Source organism: Camelus bactrianus, chromosome 6 (genome assembly GCF_048773025.1).
Source record: "Camelus bactrianus isolate YW-2024 breed Bactrian camel chromosome 6, ASM4877302v1, whole genome shotgun sequence".
Classification (NCBI taxonomy): domain Eukaryota; kingdom Metazoa; phylum Chordata; class Mammalia; order Artiodactyla; family Camelidae; genus Camelus; species Camelus bactrianus.
The window spans coordinates 94,413,433-94,432,228 of NC_133544.1; the positions used below are offsets into that span (position 1 = coordinate 94,413,433).

General features: G+C 42.8%; 1 protein-coding gene across 11 annotated transcripts in view; it reads left to right on the top strand.

Moving 5' to 3' along the window:
- LOC105068527 (ubiquitin carboxyl-terminal hydrolase 3) overlaps nucleotides 1–18,796 on the top strand; it is a 207,438-nt gene that overhangs the window by 67,803 nt on the left and 120,839 nt on the right. For 3 of the 11 annotated variants that reach the window (XM_074366393.1, XM_074366382.1, XM_074366384.1), the window contains exons 1-3: nucleotides 4,039–4,149; nucleotides 12,130–12,270; nucleotides 12,608–12,726. The exons of 5 other annotated variants lie outside the window; for them this stretch is intronic. The gene's annotated coding sequence lies outside the window, so the exon portion shown is untranslated. Of the gene's footprint in view, nucleotides 1–4,038; nucleotides 4,150–8,531; nucleotides 8,669–12,129; nucleotides 12,271–12,607; nucleotides 12,727–18,796 lie in introns of those variants that run through there. 3 more of the 11 variants (XM_074366383.1, XM_074366385.1, XM_074366386.1) reach the window with 3 other exon arrangements.

Genomic DNA, 18,796 nt, shown 5'->3' on the forward strand with positions numbered 1-18,796 from the left:
TCAGAGTACTTAATAAAGTTAATGAGAACTATGCAAGACCCCGATGAACAAATTATAAAGCATTACAGGACAGACAGAGCCATGGCATGTTCTTGGGTGAGAAGACCCAACATGACAGAGATGTCAGTTTTCCCCAAAATTACTCCCTAAACTTACTCTAATTACTTAAGCATTTCTTCCATACACAGATACTCTTAAGAGAGACTAAAAAAGTTTTAAAAATAATGGAGCAGGGCAGTGATGAAGCAAGTCATGGCCTAGAAGTACTAATGCAGCAGGTGCTGGGCAGGAATGTGTAGGTGGGGATGTGTTATATGGCAAAGGAAGAATTTCAAATCAGTGGAGGATAGAAGAAAGTAGTCAATAAATGGTATTACTGTAAATGACAATTTATGTGGGAGACATGAATTTCATCCCTAACTCATATCTTCCCAAAGTAATGAGAGGTTTCAGGATTTAGTGTGAAAAATAAAACCACAGGGACATTATAGGAAAACATCTTTTTGATCTTGTTGTCGGGGAGAGATCCTTCTAAGTATATCACCAAGGCCAGAAATGCATAGATTTAACTGCATAATAGTAAACAATGCCATAAACAAAAGTAGAAAAAGATGATAAACTTGAAACAAATATTTGTAATGTATATATGAAAAAAAGTAGTTGGGCAAATACATGAATAAGGAGGAGAAATGCACGTGGTCAATTTACATCTGAAGAAAATACTGAGTCTCACTTATTCAAGAAAGTGTAAGTGAAGCAAAATTGGTCAAAACGATGTAGATGAATCCATTGTTAGTGACGGTTCTGGGAAGTGGGCGCGCTCATACTGATGGAAGGAGTATGAGTTGGCACAGTTGTTTTCAGAGGGGTGGTGATCACCATTTTTAACAGGTGTTTTTTTAGACATAGTTGTTTCCCTTGTGAATGTGGACAGTAACGTATGTAAAAGATATTCATGGAAACAGTGTCCACCAGTAGCTCACTGGTTTAGTATCTTGTGGAATTTAAGAAAAATAAAACTGATCAACAGCTAGGCCACAGAAAGGTAGGTATAAAATACTGTAGAGTAAAAAACACTATCCATGGAATATGAATAGGATTACTCCATGAATTCTACCATTTGTATAAGGGTGAAAAATATGTGCATTAAAATTCTTCAGCAGCGTACGCCTTCTGCTCACAGTGATGACCTCAGCGGGGAGTAGGAAAGCAGTGGACCTGGGGCTATCTTTTCATCTCTTTCATATTCGAGTTTTGTTGTTTTTTTTTTTTTGACGTATTGTATCACCTTTATATATTTGTTTTGGGGGAGTGAAACAAGATGTGGATTGTGTATGAATACTTTTCACTTACTGCTTTGTTAAATTTATGTAGTGCATTAACTCATCTAGCAGCTTCAACAAACCAGTGTTACTCCCTGTCCTCCACAGGGATGCTGTTTAACTGTTCATATACTGTGGGAGACTGACGCTTGTAAAATGTATGTCCTGAAACCTTCAACAATGTTAGGTGTTTCAAAAACCATGGTGCATAAATATATTTTATTCCCTCATGAAGCACAGTAAAGTACAAATGGAAAGATCAAGCAGTTTCTTCAGATCCTTCATGAGAGACATGAAGGTACATAGAGAATAAAGCTGGGCTGAGATGTGGGTGCTGAGTGCCTAGGGGACTGTCCCCTGGCCATGGGACTCACTTCTACCTATGAGCTCTGAGGTGAGATTCATATTCATGAAGCTGCAAAATACTGAAGTAATGCATTTCAGGGCCAGACTTTTCGGATAGTGAAAATGGCAGTTGCCAAAGCTGTGAATGTTGAGGAGGTGTTGTATCTAGGCAGTCTTCCTTTTAAAGAGGTGTTTGTGTGTATATGTTTTGATCAAAGAAGGAAAAATATTTTTATGTGTATTCTAGAACTTAGGGACAATTCAAAAGAGCACAAAGGAAAATAAACATCCTTTATAAGCCTACTGTTCAGAAATAACAACAGTTAAGGATATTTTAATTTAAAAACCAGCTGTGGGTAGGCACCATCTCCTCCCACCAATAAGCCTCTAGTCAAGGCCTGTGGAAGCAGATCTCTGTTCTGGGCATAGGTAAGGGGGGGAAAAGCTGCCTCTTCCTCCCCCTCCTCCCCCTCCTCCTCCCCCTTCTCCCTGGATTAGCTAAGAGAGTTGTAGTTTTATTTAGTTAGAACTTTGAATGTGGATGAAAACGTCTTTTATCTGTTTGAAAAATTTTTTTTAAATACACACTGTGTACTAGTTGCATCCTTTTAGTTTCCCAGGCAGTAAAATTGCTTGATAATTTGGTACAATTAAGATTAGGATACACTAAGAATGGAAATGCTTTTTCCCAGCTTTGGCTTACAAAGAAAGTAGAACGGATTTATTTGAGAATGAAAGGCATGCTCATGAAGTCATTGGATCAGTTCTCCTATAATGATTATTTGGGACATCTTTCTAATGGTCTTACTGAACTGAGTATTTCTATTTTCATTAATATTTACTCCAAATATATTTCTGCATTAGTCATTTCACCTATACTGGTTTCCACAGGGAAAACAATCACGGGAAGTAGAATCTTACCAAATTTTAGAAAATTTGGTGGTTCTTCCTCTGTTTTGGATGAGAAAATGGTTAGCTGCTTTTATCGCTCAATTAGATCTTGTCAGGGAACTAGATGTGTGTAAGAAACCAGTTCTGTCTGCGCGGAGCATAACTTACAGTTAAGGAGATAAGATATGAATATAGATATTCAAAATGACAGTGAGGGCAGTGAGCTTGGGTGGTGCCAAGTGATAGAGGCGGTGGAACTGTCAGGACCCCAGTCATTTATTGATACATGTACCAGGTTAAAGAGAAGGAGAAAGTGTTCAAGGATGATTCAGAGGTTTTGAGCTCCAGGTGACTGATCAACTTGGGGTGCCAACCGGAAGAAGGGGAGCAGGTTTTAACGAGAGTGGGCTCAGGGTTGAGCCTTCTGAGGCTGAGGAGCCCTTTGACTGTCCGCTCAGAGAGGACTTCTGGGACTGGGCCTCTAAACTGACTTACTGTGACTACTTAGCATGTGAAAGAATATGTGTATAAGCTTGAAATACGGAGAGGAAAGTCATTTCAACTTAATTTGTTTTTTATTTTTCTAAAGTATGACTTAAAAAATTTGTCTTTTCACGAGGCAAGGTAATTAGGTTTATTTACTTATTTTAATGGAGGTACTGGGGCTGGAACCCAGGACTTTGTGAATGCTAAGCACACGCTTTACTACTGAGCTATACCCGCCCCTCTTTTCAACCTAATTTAAATGTCATCACCTTACTTAACAGTGGAGAAAGCGTATGCACTTTATTTCCACGAGTAGGTGACTTGGAAGCACCTTCTAACCTATCATTTCTGAGCGAATGCATTGTTCTTTGAGAGTGAGCTGGCACCTCCTTCTGACAGCGTGGGTAGATACAAGGCGGAATTCCACCCAGTTTCTGGAGGGGAATGGCAAGCGGTGAGTAGACACCTCCTGCAGCACCCTCCTCCTGGTCGAGAGCTCGGGGCCTCCTCCTTAGGGCTCTGAGCACAGTGCTGGGCAAGGAGCAGGAGGCACGGAGAGGAGGCTGAACTGAGTCCAGGGTGCTCTCCATTTCTTGGTAAGCAGGCACTTCTGTTTGGGCTTAATTAGAAGGAAAGGGTTTGACTTAAATTCTTACAGTTTCTAAGAGTTGCAGAATAGCAATACAATTTTTAATTAAAATTTTCTTAGAGGATGCTTAATTTATCCATGAGTTTATACAAGATCATAGAGGAGGAAGGGAACACGGAAGATGATCTAGTTTTGCCCACACATTTTACAGATAAGCAGCAGCTGGGAGAATAAATTCTGTGAATTGTCCAAGATCTCACTGTAATCTGGTGGTTTCCAAAAACAAATGACAAGAGCCTCATTAAAATCTAATTTCAAAGCTCGTTGCAGAACTACTGCAATGCAATTGTAGTAGAAAACAGGGAAGCGATAACATAAGTTTTTATTTTTTAACTTTCCCCCTAGTTTTACGTGAGCCGATGGAAAGTAGCGCAGTCCTGAAAGACCTGAAGCCTGACACCGAGTGCGTTGTTGACATGTCTTCAGTGGTAGAGGATGAAGGACACAGAAAAACCTGTAAGTCCGATTTTTAAAAAAAGATCTTCTTGTTTTATTTTTTAAGATAAAGAGGTGAAAGTCCAAGTGGGATTTTTGTCAGCCTTCCGAAGCATTCCTTTATTCAGTATCCATTCAGCGCACAGTTACTGAGTGCGCTGCTCGTGCTCGATAAACACCGTGTGGTTTTCTGCTTGTACTGGCTGGTCCTGCCTTCACGGGGCCCCGGGGGTGGAATGGGTAGTCATGGCCACAGATACCTCATGGGGAAAAGTACCCTTCTCAGTTATCCCCTTTTTTTCTTCACATTTTTAGAATTACTTACAATTTATTAATGAAATCAGAGCTGTCAACACCCAAAATCTCATTTGCTTAGGCACCTAAACTATATGGCTTTTAGTGTAACCATGACCTATCTACAAGTAGTTCTCCACTTCTTAAGGGAAGAGACCGTGTGGGGAGTGGGTCTAGGATTGTCTGGAAGAGCACCTGTGCAGGAATGACCGGGTTCAGTGCTGCACGTGGCCAGATCTTCATGCTGGCAGTGAGATCTCCCCTTTTTCTCCCCTGCCTTTTGGACTCTGGCCTTTGCTAGAGAAGCTCTGATGGCTTTGGCTTTGAGTAGAGCTTTTGGGCAAGATGTTCCTCACTCCTCTTCCTGGTAGGGTTTCTGAAGCCATATGAAAATACCCTTTCCTCCTCCCATCTCCTTGGCTGGTCTCTGGGAAGGAGGGAGGTCACTCATAAGAGGAAGGAGTGGGCGTAACTCTTTCCAAGGCAAGAATTGACCCTACTCACTGCTCAGTCTCTTAGGTCCTTATCCCTTCTCTCATTTCCTTTCATGTTAGACCAGCAGAGGTGGGAAATAATGTATTTCATAATGGGCAGGATTAATCTGATAGTTCCTTAAAACCTTAAACTTAATCTTTGGACAAAAAATAGAAAGCTGTGTGGGTGCTACATGGAGAGGAGACTGTAAACCTTTTACTCTGCCTCATGGGCTGATCTACAACAAGCCCATCATCCCCTAGGTTTCACTTACTAGTATATGGCACGCTTGTTTAAAATTTTTAAAAAAGAAGGATGAAATGAAATACTGTGTTGGTTTTTTATGTATGAAATTCTCTGATTGAAGAACAAAAATCAACTTAAAGAAGTTCCAGAAAAACATCGAAATCTCAGGAGGTTGGTCTGTTTTGGCTGCCATATGGACTCACTGGAATGGCATTTTAAGTTTAAACTTCTTTTCTCTGTGAAATAGTTATAACATGAAGTCCCTGGGTATGAGGTGGAGATAAACAATGAGCCTGAGGAGCTTTTTTTTTTTTTTTTTTTTTTTTTGGAAAGGAAAGGATTGTATTAACTCCCACTGATTTCTCACAGCAGTCCCTTCTCTATTTAGTACATACAGATATCAATGATTAAGTGGGAGACAACAATTGAAAAATGAGCAGAGTAAGAGGAATTAGACTGATGTCTGCTTTTACATTCCTACAGTGCCAGTCCCTGTAGTCCACCTCAATCTTTATGATGTTGGCTGTACCACCAGGCAGGTCCAGTGGCAGCCAGTGGGAGGGGCTACTGGATACACCTTGTTATATGAGCCCATTAATGCCATAGAACCGACCAAACCCAAAGAGGAGGGAGATGTTTGTTTTCTTTATCTTTGGGTCTTCCTAAGACCTCACTGTTTTAGAGTCTCCATGAAACAGCGGTGAATTACGAACTCATTTATATCTTTACATGTGAAATAGAAAAACAGGTTAGATTTGTGGCCCATGATGTATCTTAGGAAACATTAGCATGAGAAAGGAAAAGCAGTTCAGAGAAACAAAAAATAAAAGTTGTCTCATGTACAAGTTTATGCACAGATGAATGGATAAAGAAGTGGTATATATATATATGTATACACACACACACACACACACACACACACACACACACAATGGAATATTACTCAGCCATAAAAAAGAATGAAATAATGCCATTTGCAGCAACATGGAAGGACCTAGAGATTGTCACACTAAGTGAACTATGTCAGACAGAGAAGGATAAATATTGTATGATATCTCTTACATGTGGAATCTAAAAAATGATACAAATGAACTTACAGAACAGAAACACACTCACAGGTACAGAAAACAAGCTTACGGTTACCAAACAGGAAAGAGGGGAGGGATGAATGAGGAGTTTGGGATTAGCATATACACACTACTATATATAAAAGAGGTTAAACAACTAGGACCTACTGTGTACAGGGGAAGTGTAATCAATATCTTTTGATAAAGTATAATGGAAAAGAAAACAAAGTCTAGTGGTTACAAGTTAGTGTAATTTGAGCATCTTACTCCCTTCGGCGTGTCCATCTGCAGATGCGAGTGGGGCTGACAGGGAGCAGCGTGCTGCTGAGGGGGCTCTTTGCCAACACCGAGTACACGGTCATGGTCCAGGCCATCCTGTGTGACCTCGCCAGCGAACCTGTCAGCACAAGGGAGGTCACCTGTAAGACAGCGCTGGTTTTCCTTCTTCCCTTGTTGCTGTGAACATCATGTTCATTGGGCTGTTTCTTCTACTCGGTGATGCCAACAATAATTTGATCATTTGTGCATAAGTTACAGGGTAATTACTTACTGCAGTCAAATTTGAGAATTAAGATAATTTCTAGCCTTGCGGCAGCATCTTGCATTGGTTCTAGGATTTGCGTTTATCTTTCCATATTAAGCATGCCTGATTTTGAGTGGTGTCTGACAGTGTTCTTGGTGAGGTGTCAATCGGGGAATAAGACAGGAAGGAATGGAGCATCTTACAGTCGATACTGTAGATCCATGAAAGATGGTGTACAGCACTGGCGAGACGGGAATGTTGGGTGAGTGCGGTTTTGGTGGAAGACACTAAGTTTAAGATCAAGATGTTCCACGTTCTTGTTGAAGTAGAAACTCTATGGCACATATGAGTAGTCTCTTTCAGTTAAGTAAATTATTTAATCAGCTAACTCAATGTCACAACATACTGATCATCTAGGACACTCCAGTCCTGTGCTCAGGTGTTGGGAATGAATAATACAGACAGCACAGAGCACATGGACTCCTTCGTGGTTTGCACTTCTCATGTGTGTGCTCAGCCTCTTTTGTGTTCCTAGTTTGTTTCAGTAGCATTTAGGTGTTTTTTCTTGAAAAGTGTCAGTGATTGCATCTAGGACCCTGGCCTTGCCTAGTTTTGTTTCTTGCTTCTTGAGGTGGGCACGCTGGGATGAATGAGTTGGCTTAAATGTCGAGAATCTCAGCTCACATTTCTAAGAAAATTAAGATGTTGGAAAGAGCCTTCAACGGGGGAAGGGGATGAGACAAGCATGGTGAGACAGAAAAGAAGCGCCTGCAAGGTGGGGCAGGAGACATCAATTGACAGCAAGTAATTATCTTGTATATGTTGGGTCCTATCAGGAGCTGGTGGTCTGTAGGAGTGGAGTGGTGGCAGATGGGAAGAGTGGGGAGCCAGCCAGGGGTGGAGGTGTGTGCTGGGAGTGCTGGGGGAGAAGTCCCAAGAGTCACGGTGCAAGGAGAGATGAGTGTGGTTCTAGGTTGGGATGTGGGGCTGGACTGCAGCAGCAGAGGATGGGAGGGCACGGAGACGGAAACACTGAAGGGACAGAGGTGGAGACAGATTCAGGAAGAGAGATGCACAGAGCTGAAAGAGACAAAGGAACTTGGTTAGATAGACAGCTAGAGAGAGTGAGAGATGTCTCAGAGAGCAGAAGAAAATCTCCAAGTGCAAATCTCAAACTCCCAGTGGAAATGTTAGGTCTCTTGATTGCGGTGGTGGCTTCATAGGTGTCCACGTCTGTCAAAATTCATCAAATGGTGCGTCTAAAATATGTGTAGTTTACTGTACAGAAATTGTACCACAATAACGTCGTGGATTTTTCATGGGGATTTTCTCCCAACCATTTAGACTTCTGTGCTGAAGTTCAGCTCATCTTCACCCTTCACCCTTGTAACCGTTTGTTTTTCTATCACATTCTTAAGGGAGCATATCGCCGATTTTGATTTCTTTCTGAACGGCTGTAACTATCTGGTAAAGAAACATGAGCTATACACTTAATGGTGAATTATGCTTTATACAGCCGAGCAACAAATAAGACTTATTTAAATAGAGTAGAAGAAATTTAACATAGAGAAGTTAGAGTTGGAATAAAAATTTAAATTTACCCTATTTTTAAGAAGCCTTCTTAAGAAGAATTCAGCTCTACCTGGTAGTATCATGGTGCTTGTGTCATTATAACCAGTTTGTTACTCTGCTGCGCACCTTTAAGTTTTCTCCAAACAACTTCTTGAAAGCTTGTGTGGATGCTTTAGAGCTTTGTGGTTGAGAACCGCATCTGGACCTAATTTGTCCTGCATCTCCAGGGCCTTTGCCCAGTCCTCGAGACCTGAAACTCCGAGACGTGACTCGCAGCACCAGGAATGTCTTGTGGGAACCTGCCCCTGGAAAAATGCATAAATACGTTGTCTGCTACAAAACACCAGAAGAGGTTGTCAGAGAGGTAGGTTGAGATTAGAATGGGTTTAGAAATACTTGTTTTCTTTCCTAGTAGGTTTAACAAAAGAGCTTAAACAAGCATAGATGGTAGCATATTTTGCATACTTATCATTTCATTGATCTAGTGTTGAAAACTTGTTCTATTGTATATGAATAAAGCACTGTTAGAATATTGATAATATGTTGGGCTGTCTCACATTTTGTTTAGAAATGGTTTGCTGTGTGATGTTAATCTCAAAAACATCATCCCTTAGTAGATGAAGAGTTATAGACTAGGGTGGTGTTTCCCTCTCGTCCAGATGCCTGTTACGGTGCTCTGCCATTTGTGGATGACTAAAAATTGTCATAATAATGTTTCTAAAAATGAGAGCTAGCAAGGGGATACTCGAAAGAGGCGGGGGGTTGTCAGGTAAAAGGAGTACAGGACAGTTGAGTAGGATGAAGGGAAAGCATGAATAGCATGTTAGAGGAGTGTGCCTTGGCACTGAGCATTTTTGAGATGATGTTGGGGGTGGAGAGCTGTATCCGTGACAACCTGCTTCCAAGTGGGAGCAAGTCGAGGGGCTTCAGCTGCAAATGGATTTAAAACACGTTTGCTGGAGGGGCCATTCATGTGAGGATCTCAGAGGCATTTTTGGAAGCTAGAGATAGTTTCTGTAAGCGCCCAGTTGTGCACTGTGCTGCTCCTTTGGGTTGTCCAGAAGCTCATTTATACACATGAACATGTTCATTTCTTTCCGGGGTTCAATTTCAAAAGGGGTACAATGACCATGGGGTCTCACTTCTTGTGTGTAATAAATAAGCTAATACACAGGAGAATTTCTCTGAGAGGAATAAGGCAGTGATGTGAAGGGAGGCAGGGGAAACGATTCTGTTGTTTGAATTCCTAGGCCGACATTTACCAGACAGTGGTGAGAGACATGGCTCTGGTCCATGCATTTTTGGGCTCTCTTATAGGTAGAGGTGGACAGGTCACGGGCCAGGACGCCCTTGAAGACCTCTTCTCACAGACCATGTGCACAGTCGGCGTTTCTGCAGGGTGTGACGGGGGGCTCCCCCAGGGGCTGCTCAGGAAAGCACCCGTGAGCTGCACTTGCGCTGTATTGATCCTTGGGGAACAGCACCGTGTGCGCGTGTCACTGAATCTCCTTGGTTACTTCGTTTCTTCATGTTATTTTTTTGCCCAGGTTTGATAATGTTTGGGTTCCTAGACTGTTTTTTGCTTATTTTCTTCCCGTCTTCTATCTTTGTGTCCGTTCCTTTTATGATAATTTCTCTCCTGTTAGTCTACCTGCCACTGTCACTCGTTCATCTTCCAGATACTTGATGGCTCTGTGTGTGTGTGTGTGTGTGTGTGTGTGGAGAGGGGTGGGGAGAAAGAATATTCTTGATGTATGTTGGACATTGTCTCTGGAAACCATGCAGTAGTTATCAGATGTTTTGAGATCTTCCTATATGTAAAGTGCTATCAGGGCTAGGAAAATCTAAGCATCCTTGCCCTCAGTAGTTTGTGATTTCACTGCAGAGGTAACAGTACCTGAGATCATGTAAGGAAGGTGAGGCGCGTGGCTCTCAGGGAGGGCTGACTTCCGCAGTGGAAACGTGGGGGAGATGCTGGGCCCCTGCCCGGGCCCCGCCTTCCCTGCTCCATTCCGAGGCCACTTCAAGGAAGAGGTGTCCCTGTCTCTCCCTCTCATGGTGCTTGCATAGTGTGTGATCCAGTTATCATTGCCTGTTGGTCTTTTTCTGTCTATTGGACTTTCCCCTCCTAATGAGGGCAGAGACAGGTTTATTTTGCTCAATTTGTGTCTCCAGTTTCTGGCCCAGTGCTCAGCACGTAATTTCCTAATTCAACAGTGATTAAGAAATTGAGGTCTGGAACCAGCTAGGTTCCTAAGAAATATCATGGGGGCCACACAGGTAACTCAGAATTTTCTAGTAGCCACATTAGAAAAGGTAAAGAGAAAAATGAAATGAATTTTAATAATGTGTTGTTATGTTTTACTCTATATCCAGAATATTAGCATTTTAACATTTATCAGTATCATTATTAATGAGAGATTTCACATCTTTTTGGTAATTTTTTTTTTTTTGCAATCCAGTGTGTATTAACTTACATTTATAGTACATCTCAATTCGGATGCCACATTTCAAGTACTCAATGGCTGCATGTGGCTGGTGGCTCCCATGGTGGACAGCATGGGCCTAGAGAATTTAAATGACTTGCCCAGCCTGGCCCAGGAAGCTAGTGGTGGGATCAGAGCTATAGCCTGGAACTTTTCCTTCCTAGCCAGCAAGTCTCATGGAGGCTTAGAAACTTCTCCTTTGGGGCCCAGCTGTCTGTCCATGCTTAAGACGTCTTGCCAGGTGTCCCAGCCTGCTCCTGAGCATCAGCCAGAACCCACTTCTGCTCTTTTCAGGCCAGGCAATACCTCTTAGCAACTTCAGTTGCCTTCTTGGCATCAGTTCTTACCTGTAAGGGTAGTGGCTAGAGATGGAAATGTGTCCACATGAGCAGAGGGACAGGTTTTTCATAAACAGCAGGAGTGGTTAAGAGAAGAAAATGTCAGGAAGAAAGACCAGTGGAAGCAGGTCATTTAATATACCAAAGGGATACTTTCAATGTATGTCTGTGAGCCTTCAGATTTCCTAAGAACTTTTAGATGCATCCAAAGTGCATTCCTTATGATTGGTTTGCTTTGCAGCTGTGCTTGTGAAAGTGGTACCAGTCTCTCGATCTCAGTGGGCCTTTTCATTATAATGATTAGAAACAAGTATTTTGATGGCTCTGGGTTTTGTGTATTTGGCTTTGGTTACCAAATAGAGAAATTGACAATGAAAGCTCCAAACTGGTGGCAGACATTCCAGATGGCTTGAGCTGCAAACTAACTAAACTGCTGGTCAGTAGCAGGGCTCTTAATTGGGATTTCAGTGTCACCAGCACTGCAGGGCTATTCCTGTCTCTGGATAGAGTCAGTATGGTCAGCGGCACGTTGTGTTTAAGGTGAGTGATCTATAGGCAAAGCTTACATGTGAATTACTTAGAGCAGAACATTTTATGGACCCCAAAGGCCCCTGTGCTCTCTGTATTGTGGGCTGAAGTTTGTACTTACTGTGTATTGTTGTGTGAAGGAGTCCATGGTTTTCCTTAGATTCCCCCAAAAGTGTGAGGTGCAAAGTGATTAAGAACCACTGAGTTAGAACAGTGTGACTAAATGTAAGCTTTAAAAAAAAAATCACCATTTTAGTAGAATATAAATAGTAACGTATTACATCCATAAAATGCTTGTGGTTTTCAGAGCCCTGTCTCATAGTTAACTTTCAAATGGACCGAACTGGTAAGATACTTGGTTCTAAGCCATGGTGTCAGCCAGTTTCCCCGTGTCCATGAAACTAGAACAAGTTTCATTAAATGCAGTTTGTAGGTCACCTCCAAAAACGTCGTGCTGTCTTTCCTCACGGCAGGTACTGTGCCAGCCCCAGCACACCTGCAGATGCTGAGGTGGCACCAGAGAGTCTCAGAGGGGCATGGGATCACGGAGCTTCCGACGTGTCTCTCTCTGCAGAATCACCTGGGCCCCTTCTGGAAGCTCAGATAAGATAGAGGTAATGTTAAGTCTTTCTTTCTCTTCCCTTTTTCTTTTCTTTCCTTTTTTTTTTTTTTTTTTAAGATCCCATTTCGTTATAGGGAAACTTGTTTGAAATATGTGTCACCTCTGTTGCCTGAAAAGCTCTGAATGGAGCACTTTCTACTGTTTTTCGGGTCCACGTGAGAACTGTAGGAGATGTGGATTTTATCACAAGGGAGCACACCCCCCAGACAGTGGTGACATTCCTGTGCAGGCGCTCTGACCTGCTTACAGCTCTGTTACACCCCTCCCTCCACCCCCATGTGCGCCTGCTCACGGACAGGCCGCTGACTCTATTGTGTTGATTTATTTAGGACCCCGCGGTGGACCGAGGAATCTGAGTGTTTTTGGGGAGACAGCCACCAGCTGATGGGCCAGTTCAGCAGCACAGGTCATTTTTGCTCCTACTGTTGGTGACCCAGTCGATGAATACGTGAGTCTGATACTCATTTGAGCATTTTGTAACCTCTTGCCTGATTGGAGGGTGAAGTTAAGGTTTCTTCTTTAGGAAGTGCTGTGATGACAGTTGAGACCTTGACTTTTGTGTGACAGTCACATTTTACATGACTTTCTCTGACCTGGACAATCAGAATCCTCCCCGGCTTGAGGGTGGTGATGTGGGGCTGTGCTTGATGGTGCAGTGGGGGCCAAGGCTGAGGCAGGAGACCTGGAGCCCCCACTGGAAGTCCTGGGTCCTGGACCCTCCCACAGCAGGGGGCGCTGTCCCCTCCCTGGTGGTCCTGCCTCCTGGCCTCCTGTCCTGGGGCCCTGCTGGGATCCTCTCACCTGGACTGGCATCAGGGGAGTATGTTTCAGAAGGTCCGTCAGCCTCCTGGGCTTATTTTTCTTCATATTGTCTGCTCACTTTCTGTTGGTTCTTTGTGTTTTTCTTATATTGATACGAAGACCTATTTTTAAAATTTCTATCACCCAGAGCCTCTGGGCTCAGAGGTGCTAGACCAGGGCCAGTGTGGTGTGAGCACCAGCTGCACAGGAAGGCCGATGTTGGGCCCCTGCCGGCCTGTGCACAGCACCCCACAGCCCGGGCTGGACCCGGCCTGGCTGGGAGATCTCTCGGCCCCTGTAGGGTGGACAGGCCAGGCGCCATGAGGCCTGAAGCATTTTCTTTTATGTTGTATAAGTTAATCTTTTATTGGTTCTTTTCTCCTGTGGATACTCGTTTTCTAGTCTAGTATTTGCAGGTTAATTTTATTTACTGTTTTCTTCTTGCTCATGCAGAATAATCCAGTTGCAGAATAATCCAGTTGATTTTATATACTGATCCTCAGCCCAGTAACCATGCCTTTAATTCAGTTACTAATTGTAAATGTCTTTGGATTAGGGTGGATTTTCCATGCATAATAATAATGCCATGCACACACAGTGACAGTTTCCTCACTTAAAATTTGATCTTTATGCCTCCTATTTTGTTGTTATTGCATTATTATCCTGACAGTGTCTTCAGTACATACTGAAGAGGAGTGAAAGCTGGCATCTGGTTCTGGTTACAGAGAAAACTCTCAATATTTGCCTATTAATTGTATTGTTTGTTATTGGTACTGAGTGCAAACGTTCTGCTTGCCGCATGACAGGCCAGTAAATCAGGAGATGAGGTGTTGGGGCACAAGGAATAGCAACTTTATTCAGAAATCCGGCTGACCAAGAAGATGGCCCATTAATGTCCTGGAGAACCATCTTCTCCAAGTCAGACTTAAGGCTTCTATACTAAAAAAAAAAAAAAGGAAAAGGGAATGCTTGGTTGCTGCAAATTTCTTGTTGTAGGAATTCTTTATTCTTGGAATCCTGTGTTCTTGCAGCTGTGCATGTGGGTTAGCTCATGATGTCCCTGTAAACCTCCAACCAAACAAGTGTTATTTTCTATGTTGCAACTTGTATTCTTTATATGAATGGAAAAGTGTTAATATCCTTAAAGGTCAGAGCCTTGGGAACAGGCTCTCTTGTCTATTTCAGGCTACAGGCAACATTGTTTCACAAAAGGTGCAGAGCCAGCAAGACTAAGCCCAGGAAACAACACAGGGTTAAAGGCAAAGGAATGCATCTAGTATGGAGTCAGGTTTCTTCTTTGCTATTCCACTGTCAGTTCACTTAGATAATCAGATTCAGGAAGCTCCCTTCTTTCCTTTTGTTTTTTTTCTAGTTCATGGTGCTCTGAGATTATTTCTTCCTGTCTGGATTCTAAATATTGTTGGACTCATCATGCTCACTCTTGTTAGATTCATTTTTCTATTTCCTTCGTCTGCACCTCACTTTGCATTTGTCTAGTAAAAAGCCAGTTTTCAGTCTGTTTCCTTCCAAAGAACACGGACAATACTGTGAGTGGAATTTCTATTAGTAAAGAAATAAAGATGGCAATCTTTGTTTAGAGTTCTTCTACCTCCAGGGGAGGAATAACTACAGCTGAGGTGACCTGGATAATTGCAACCGCTTGCAGGACCTGCCTGAACAGTTGCAGGTTTCTGTAAAGCAAAATGGAATTGTCACTTTTGTTTTTGAACAAAAAGCAAGAACTTGTTGTCTTTTTATGTTCTTCTCATGTTGTTTGCATTTTGTTTAACTGAGTGTGTGATTCCTGTAGTTGGGCACCTGGAGTCTATGAAAATGAATGCCTGGTCCAGGATGCCTTCTCTTTATTCCAACATTGCTCATCCTGAAGTGTTTGCGCTGACTCATTAGAATGGGGTGTTAGCGCGGACGTACGTCACTGTGCAGTAGAGTAAGCCTGTCCCTGCCACCCCCACCTTCCTCACCCACTCCGGAAATGCAAGAATAGGACCCAAAATACATTTTTACTAGAGAACCACAATTAGACAGTCACTGTACTTTTAAAGTTAATAGCAGCCCTCTTCTATGTAGCAAAGCAAAACATACACTGCCCCCCCACCCCACCCGCCCCAAACCCTCCATGCTTAATGAGCTGATTCTGGATGTGCTGTACTCTTTTAAGCTTCATTTAGATATTTTTATTTAGCAAGAAAATGACTAAGAACAATGGAGTGTCCAATTTGTATCTTGTGCAGAGACCAGAACTAACCTGTTCTGCTTTTACTACGGCTGCTGTGGCTGAGGCTACCACTATGCCATGACCACTGCCTGTCTTCCTTGTATTTATCTTATTACAATTTTCAAAGCAACGTTAACCCCATTCTCAATACAACTTGCAGGATAGGAAACGCAGGTTTTCATATCCTACGTTTTATATGTAAATGAAAATTGAAGTTCAGAGAGCTGAAGTAGCCGGGACCAGAAGTGATTAGGTAGTAAGATGTAGTCTAGTACGATGAAAATCAGTCTGTGCACTTTTATTCTGGTGCCAAGTTTTAGCTACTTGAAAGACAGGTCTGAGTCCTGGCTCTGCCACTGGCTGTCTTGGGAAAATTGCTTAACTCTTCTCCAAGCCACAGCTTCGTTCTCTGTAAAATCATCTATGATACAGATGTTTTTATGATTGATTATCTTGCAAGTGAGATAATGTGAATTAAACCGTTACCACAATGATCACCAAAGGAAGTGCCCAGGGTAACCGTTATTATTATTACTAATGTTGCTAAATGTTCATCTTATCCCAAATGTATCCTTTTACAAATTGCATAGTGTTTTTGTGTTTGTTTTTATTGAGATATAATAGACATACAACTTTATATTAGGTTCTGGTATACAACATAATGATTTGATAGTTATATGTATTGTGAAATGGTTACCACGTAAGTTTAGCTAACGTCCATCATTATATATATTTACACATTGTTTCTTGTGATAAGATTCTCTTAGTAATATCAAATATTTTATGTGGTTTTATTACTTATAGTCCCCGTACTGTATGTTTCATGATCTCTTGTTATTTATTTTGTAAATGGAAATTTGTATGTTTTGACCCCATTGACGATTATTTCCTATTTTCCACTCCCCACACCTGGTAACTACCAGTCTGTTCTCTGTATCTATGAGCTTGTTTTTGGTTTTGTCTTATTTAGTTTCCACCTGTAAGTGAAGTCATGCATGTTTGTTTGAGTAATTTATTTGATTTAGCATAATGCCGTCAGGGTCAATCCATGTTGATGCAAATAGCAAAATTTCATTCTTTTTAATGACTTAATAGTATTTTGTTATATACATACATACACACACACACACACACACACGAGACATACCAGATTTCCTTTGTCCATTTGTCCACTGGTGGACACTTCAGTTGTTTCCATATCTTGATTATTGTCATTCATGCTGCGGTTCAGATGGACATGCAGATACTGTCTCAAGTTAGTGTTTTAATTTCTTTCAGATAAATAAGTGGAATTGCTGGATCACATAATAGCCCTATTTTTAATATTTTGGGAAACTTCCATGTTGTTTTACACTGTGGCTCCACTAATTTACGTTCCCAACAGACACAGGTTTCCCTTTTCTCCGTGCCTTGCTAACACTTGCTACATCTTGTCTTTTTGATAATACTCATCCTAACACATGTGAGGTGACATCTTGTTGTGGTATTGATTTCTGTTTCCTTTGTGATAAGTGCCACTGATCCTTTTCATGTTTTCATCAGATTGGGGGTTTTGTTGTTGTTTTTTGAGTTGTAGGAGTTTTTTATCTGTTTTGTGTATCAGACCCTTTTCAGGTATATTATTTGCAGTTCTTCTCTCCCATTCAGTAAGTTGCTTTTCCATGTTACTGTTGATTTCTTTTGCTGTGCAGAAGCTTTTAAGCTGGATGTAATCCCACTTGCTTATTTTTATTTTTGTTTCCTTTGCTTTTGGTGTCAAATCCAAAAACTCGTCACCAAGACTGATGTCAAGGAGCTTACTGCCTATAATTTCTTACGGTAGTTTGATGGTTTCAGGTCTTACATTCAAGTCCTTCACGCATTTTGAGTTGACTTTCGTGTTTGGTAATAAGATAGGGGTCCATATTCATTCTTCCGCATGTAGTTATTATGCAGGTTTCCCCGCATCACTTAGTGAAGAGACTATCCTTTTCCCATTGTATATTCTTAGCTCCCTTGTTAATTATTCATCATATGTGCACGGGTTTCTTTATGAACTTTATTCTGTTCCATTGATACATGTGTCTGTTTCCAAGCCAACGCCATACTCTTGACTATTTTCACTTTGTAATGGAAGTTGGTTTCTTTTACAGTTTTGCTAAGAGTAATTTTCATGACTAGTCAATGAGTTTATTAAATACCATTTTACATTTATCCTACTTAATTGTTGTTTTCTCATTGTGCTTTTTCTGCTAATGGGATAATTTACACAATTACTTTTGAATCTTGGCCAGTCTTGCATTTTCCAATATAGTCTACTATTCTATTCTGTTTACATAATGGCTTAATTCACTACTGTGTGCCAAGCACAGCAGTCCTCTGAATCAGGGTTGGAAAGCCAGGCACAGAGAGATCAGGGAAAGTTTCCAGGTCACACAGCAGTAGAGGCAGCACTGGGGTCTGGTGCAGACCTGATGCCAAGCCCACACTCTCTCTCCTTTCCCAGGACCGTCATGATCCCACATGGCAGTGTCCCCCAGACAGGCCCGAGTATGGGACCTGGGACCTTCCCTCCCTAACATGCCAGGTGCCTTAAGAGGAGGGCTGGGCACTTTCTGAGTCCATGATGCCCAGAGGCTGCTCTCAGCCAGGGGCCCAGCACACACTCTGGGCCAAATCCTAGCTCTTTCCTGAGTCACTCTGTCCTCCCTGCCTCAGTTTTTCTGTCCACACGGGGCTGGAATCAGCAGCCACTTCACAAGGTTCTGAGGAAGCAGCGCCCGCACACAGGGAGCGTCGTGGGGTCAGCGGCACTGGTCTCCTCATCTCGTCTTCCCCTCTTTGCTGGACGAGAAGGAGTCCCAGCGGGGCCCAGGCTTGTCCCGATTCTAACGCCCACTCAGGGTCCAGCAGGGGGTGGTGCCCAGGCTAGACTCCGTCCTCTGCCCCTTCTGGGCACCCTCATTCCCCGCACCTTGGCTGCCTGGACACTCTGTGTCCCACCACCACCTGGCACCCCCCCCCCCCAGGTTATTCCAGTGCCCTCTGCCCCTTGGCCCCACGCCTTCTCCATGTTGAGTGGAAGTGAGGTGATGGACACGCTGGGCCTCCTGGATGTTCTGGGGGAGCCCGATATCCCTGTCCTGCCCAGGGTGGGGAGAGGGTGTGTCCCCATTCACGCTCTGATTTGCTCAGATTCTTGGCACCTACTTTGCTGGGTGGATTCGGGGGACAGAGGGATGGCGTGAACGCAGGAGAGCTGGGCACAGAGGGGACGTCAGCAGAGTGTGAGGAGGGGGTGAGCCCGGGCTGGTCTCATAACCCCGTCAGCCTTGGCTTTTTCATCTTTAACGTGGGACAGACTGCTGTGAGGTGAGCGGGAGCCTGGCCCACGGCCAGACACTGTCCTACGTGCCTTAGAAGGAGGAACTCACTGACTCCTCGGGGAAATCAATGAGGCAGGGACCGGGGTTATCAATAACCCTTTCTACAGGCGAGGAAA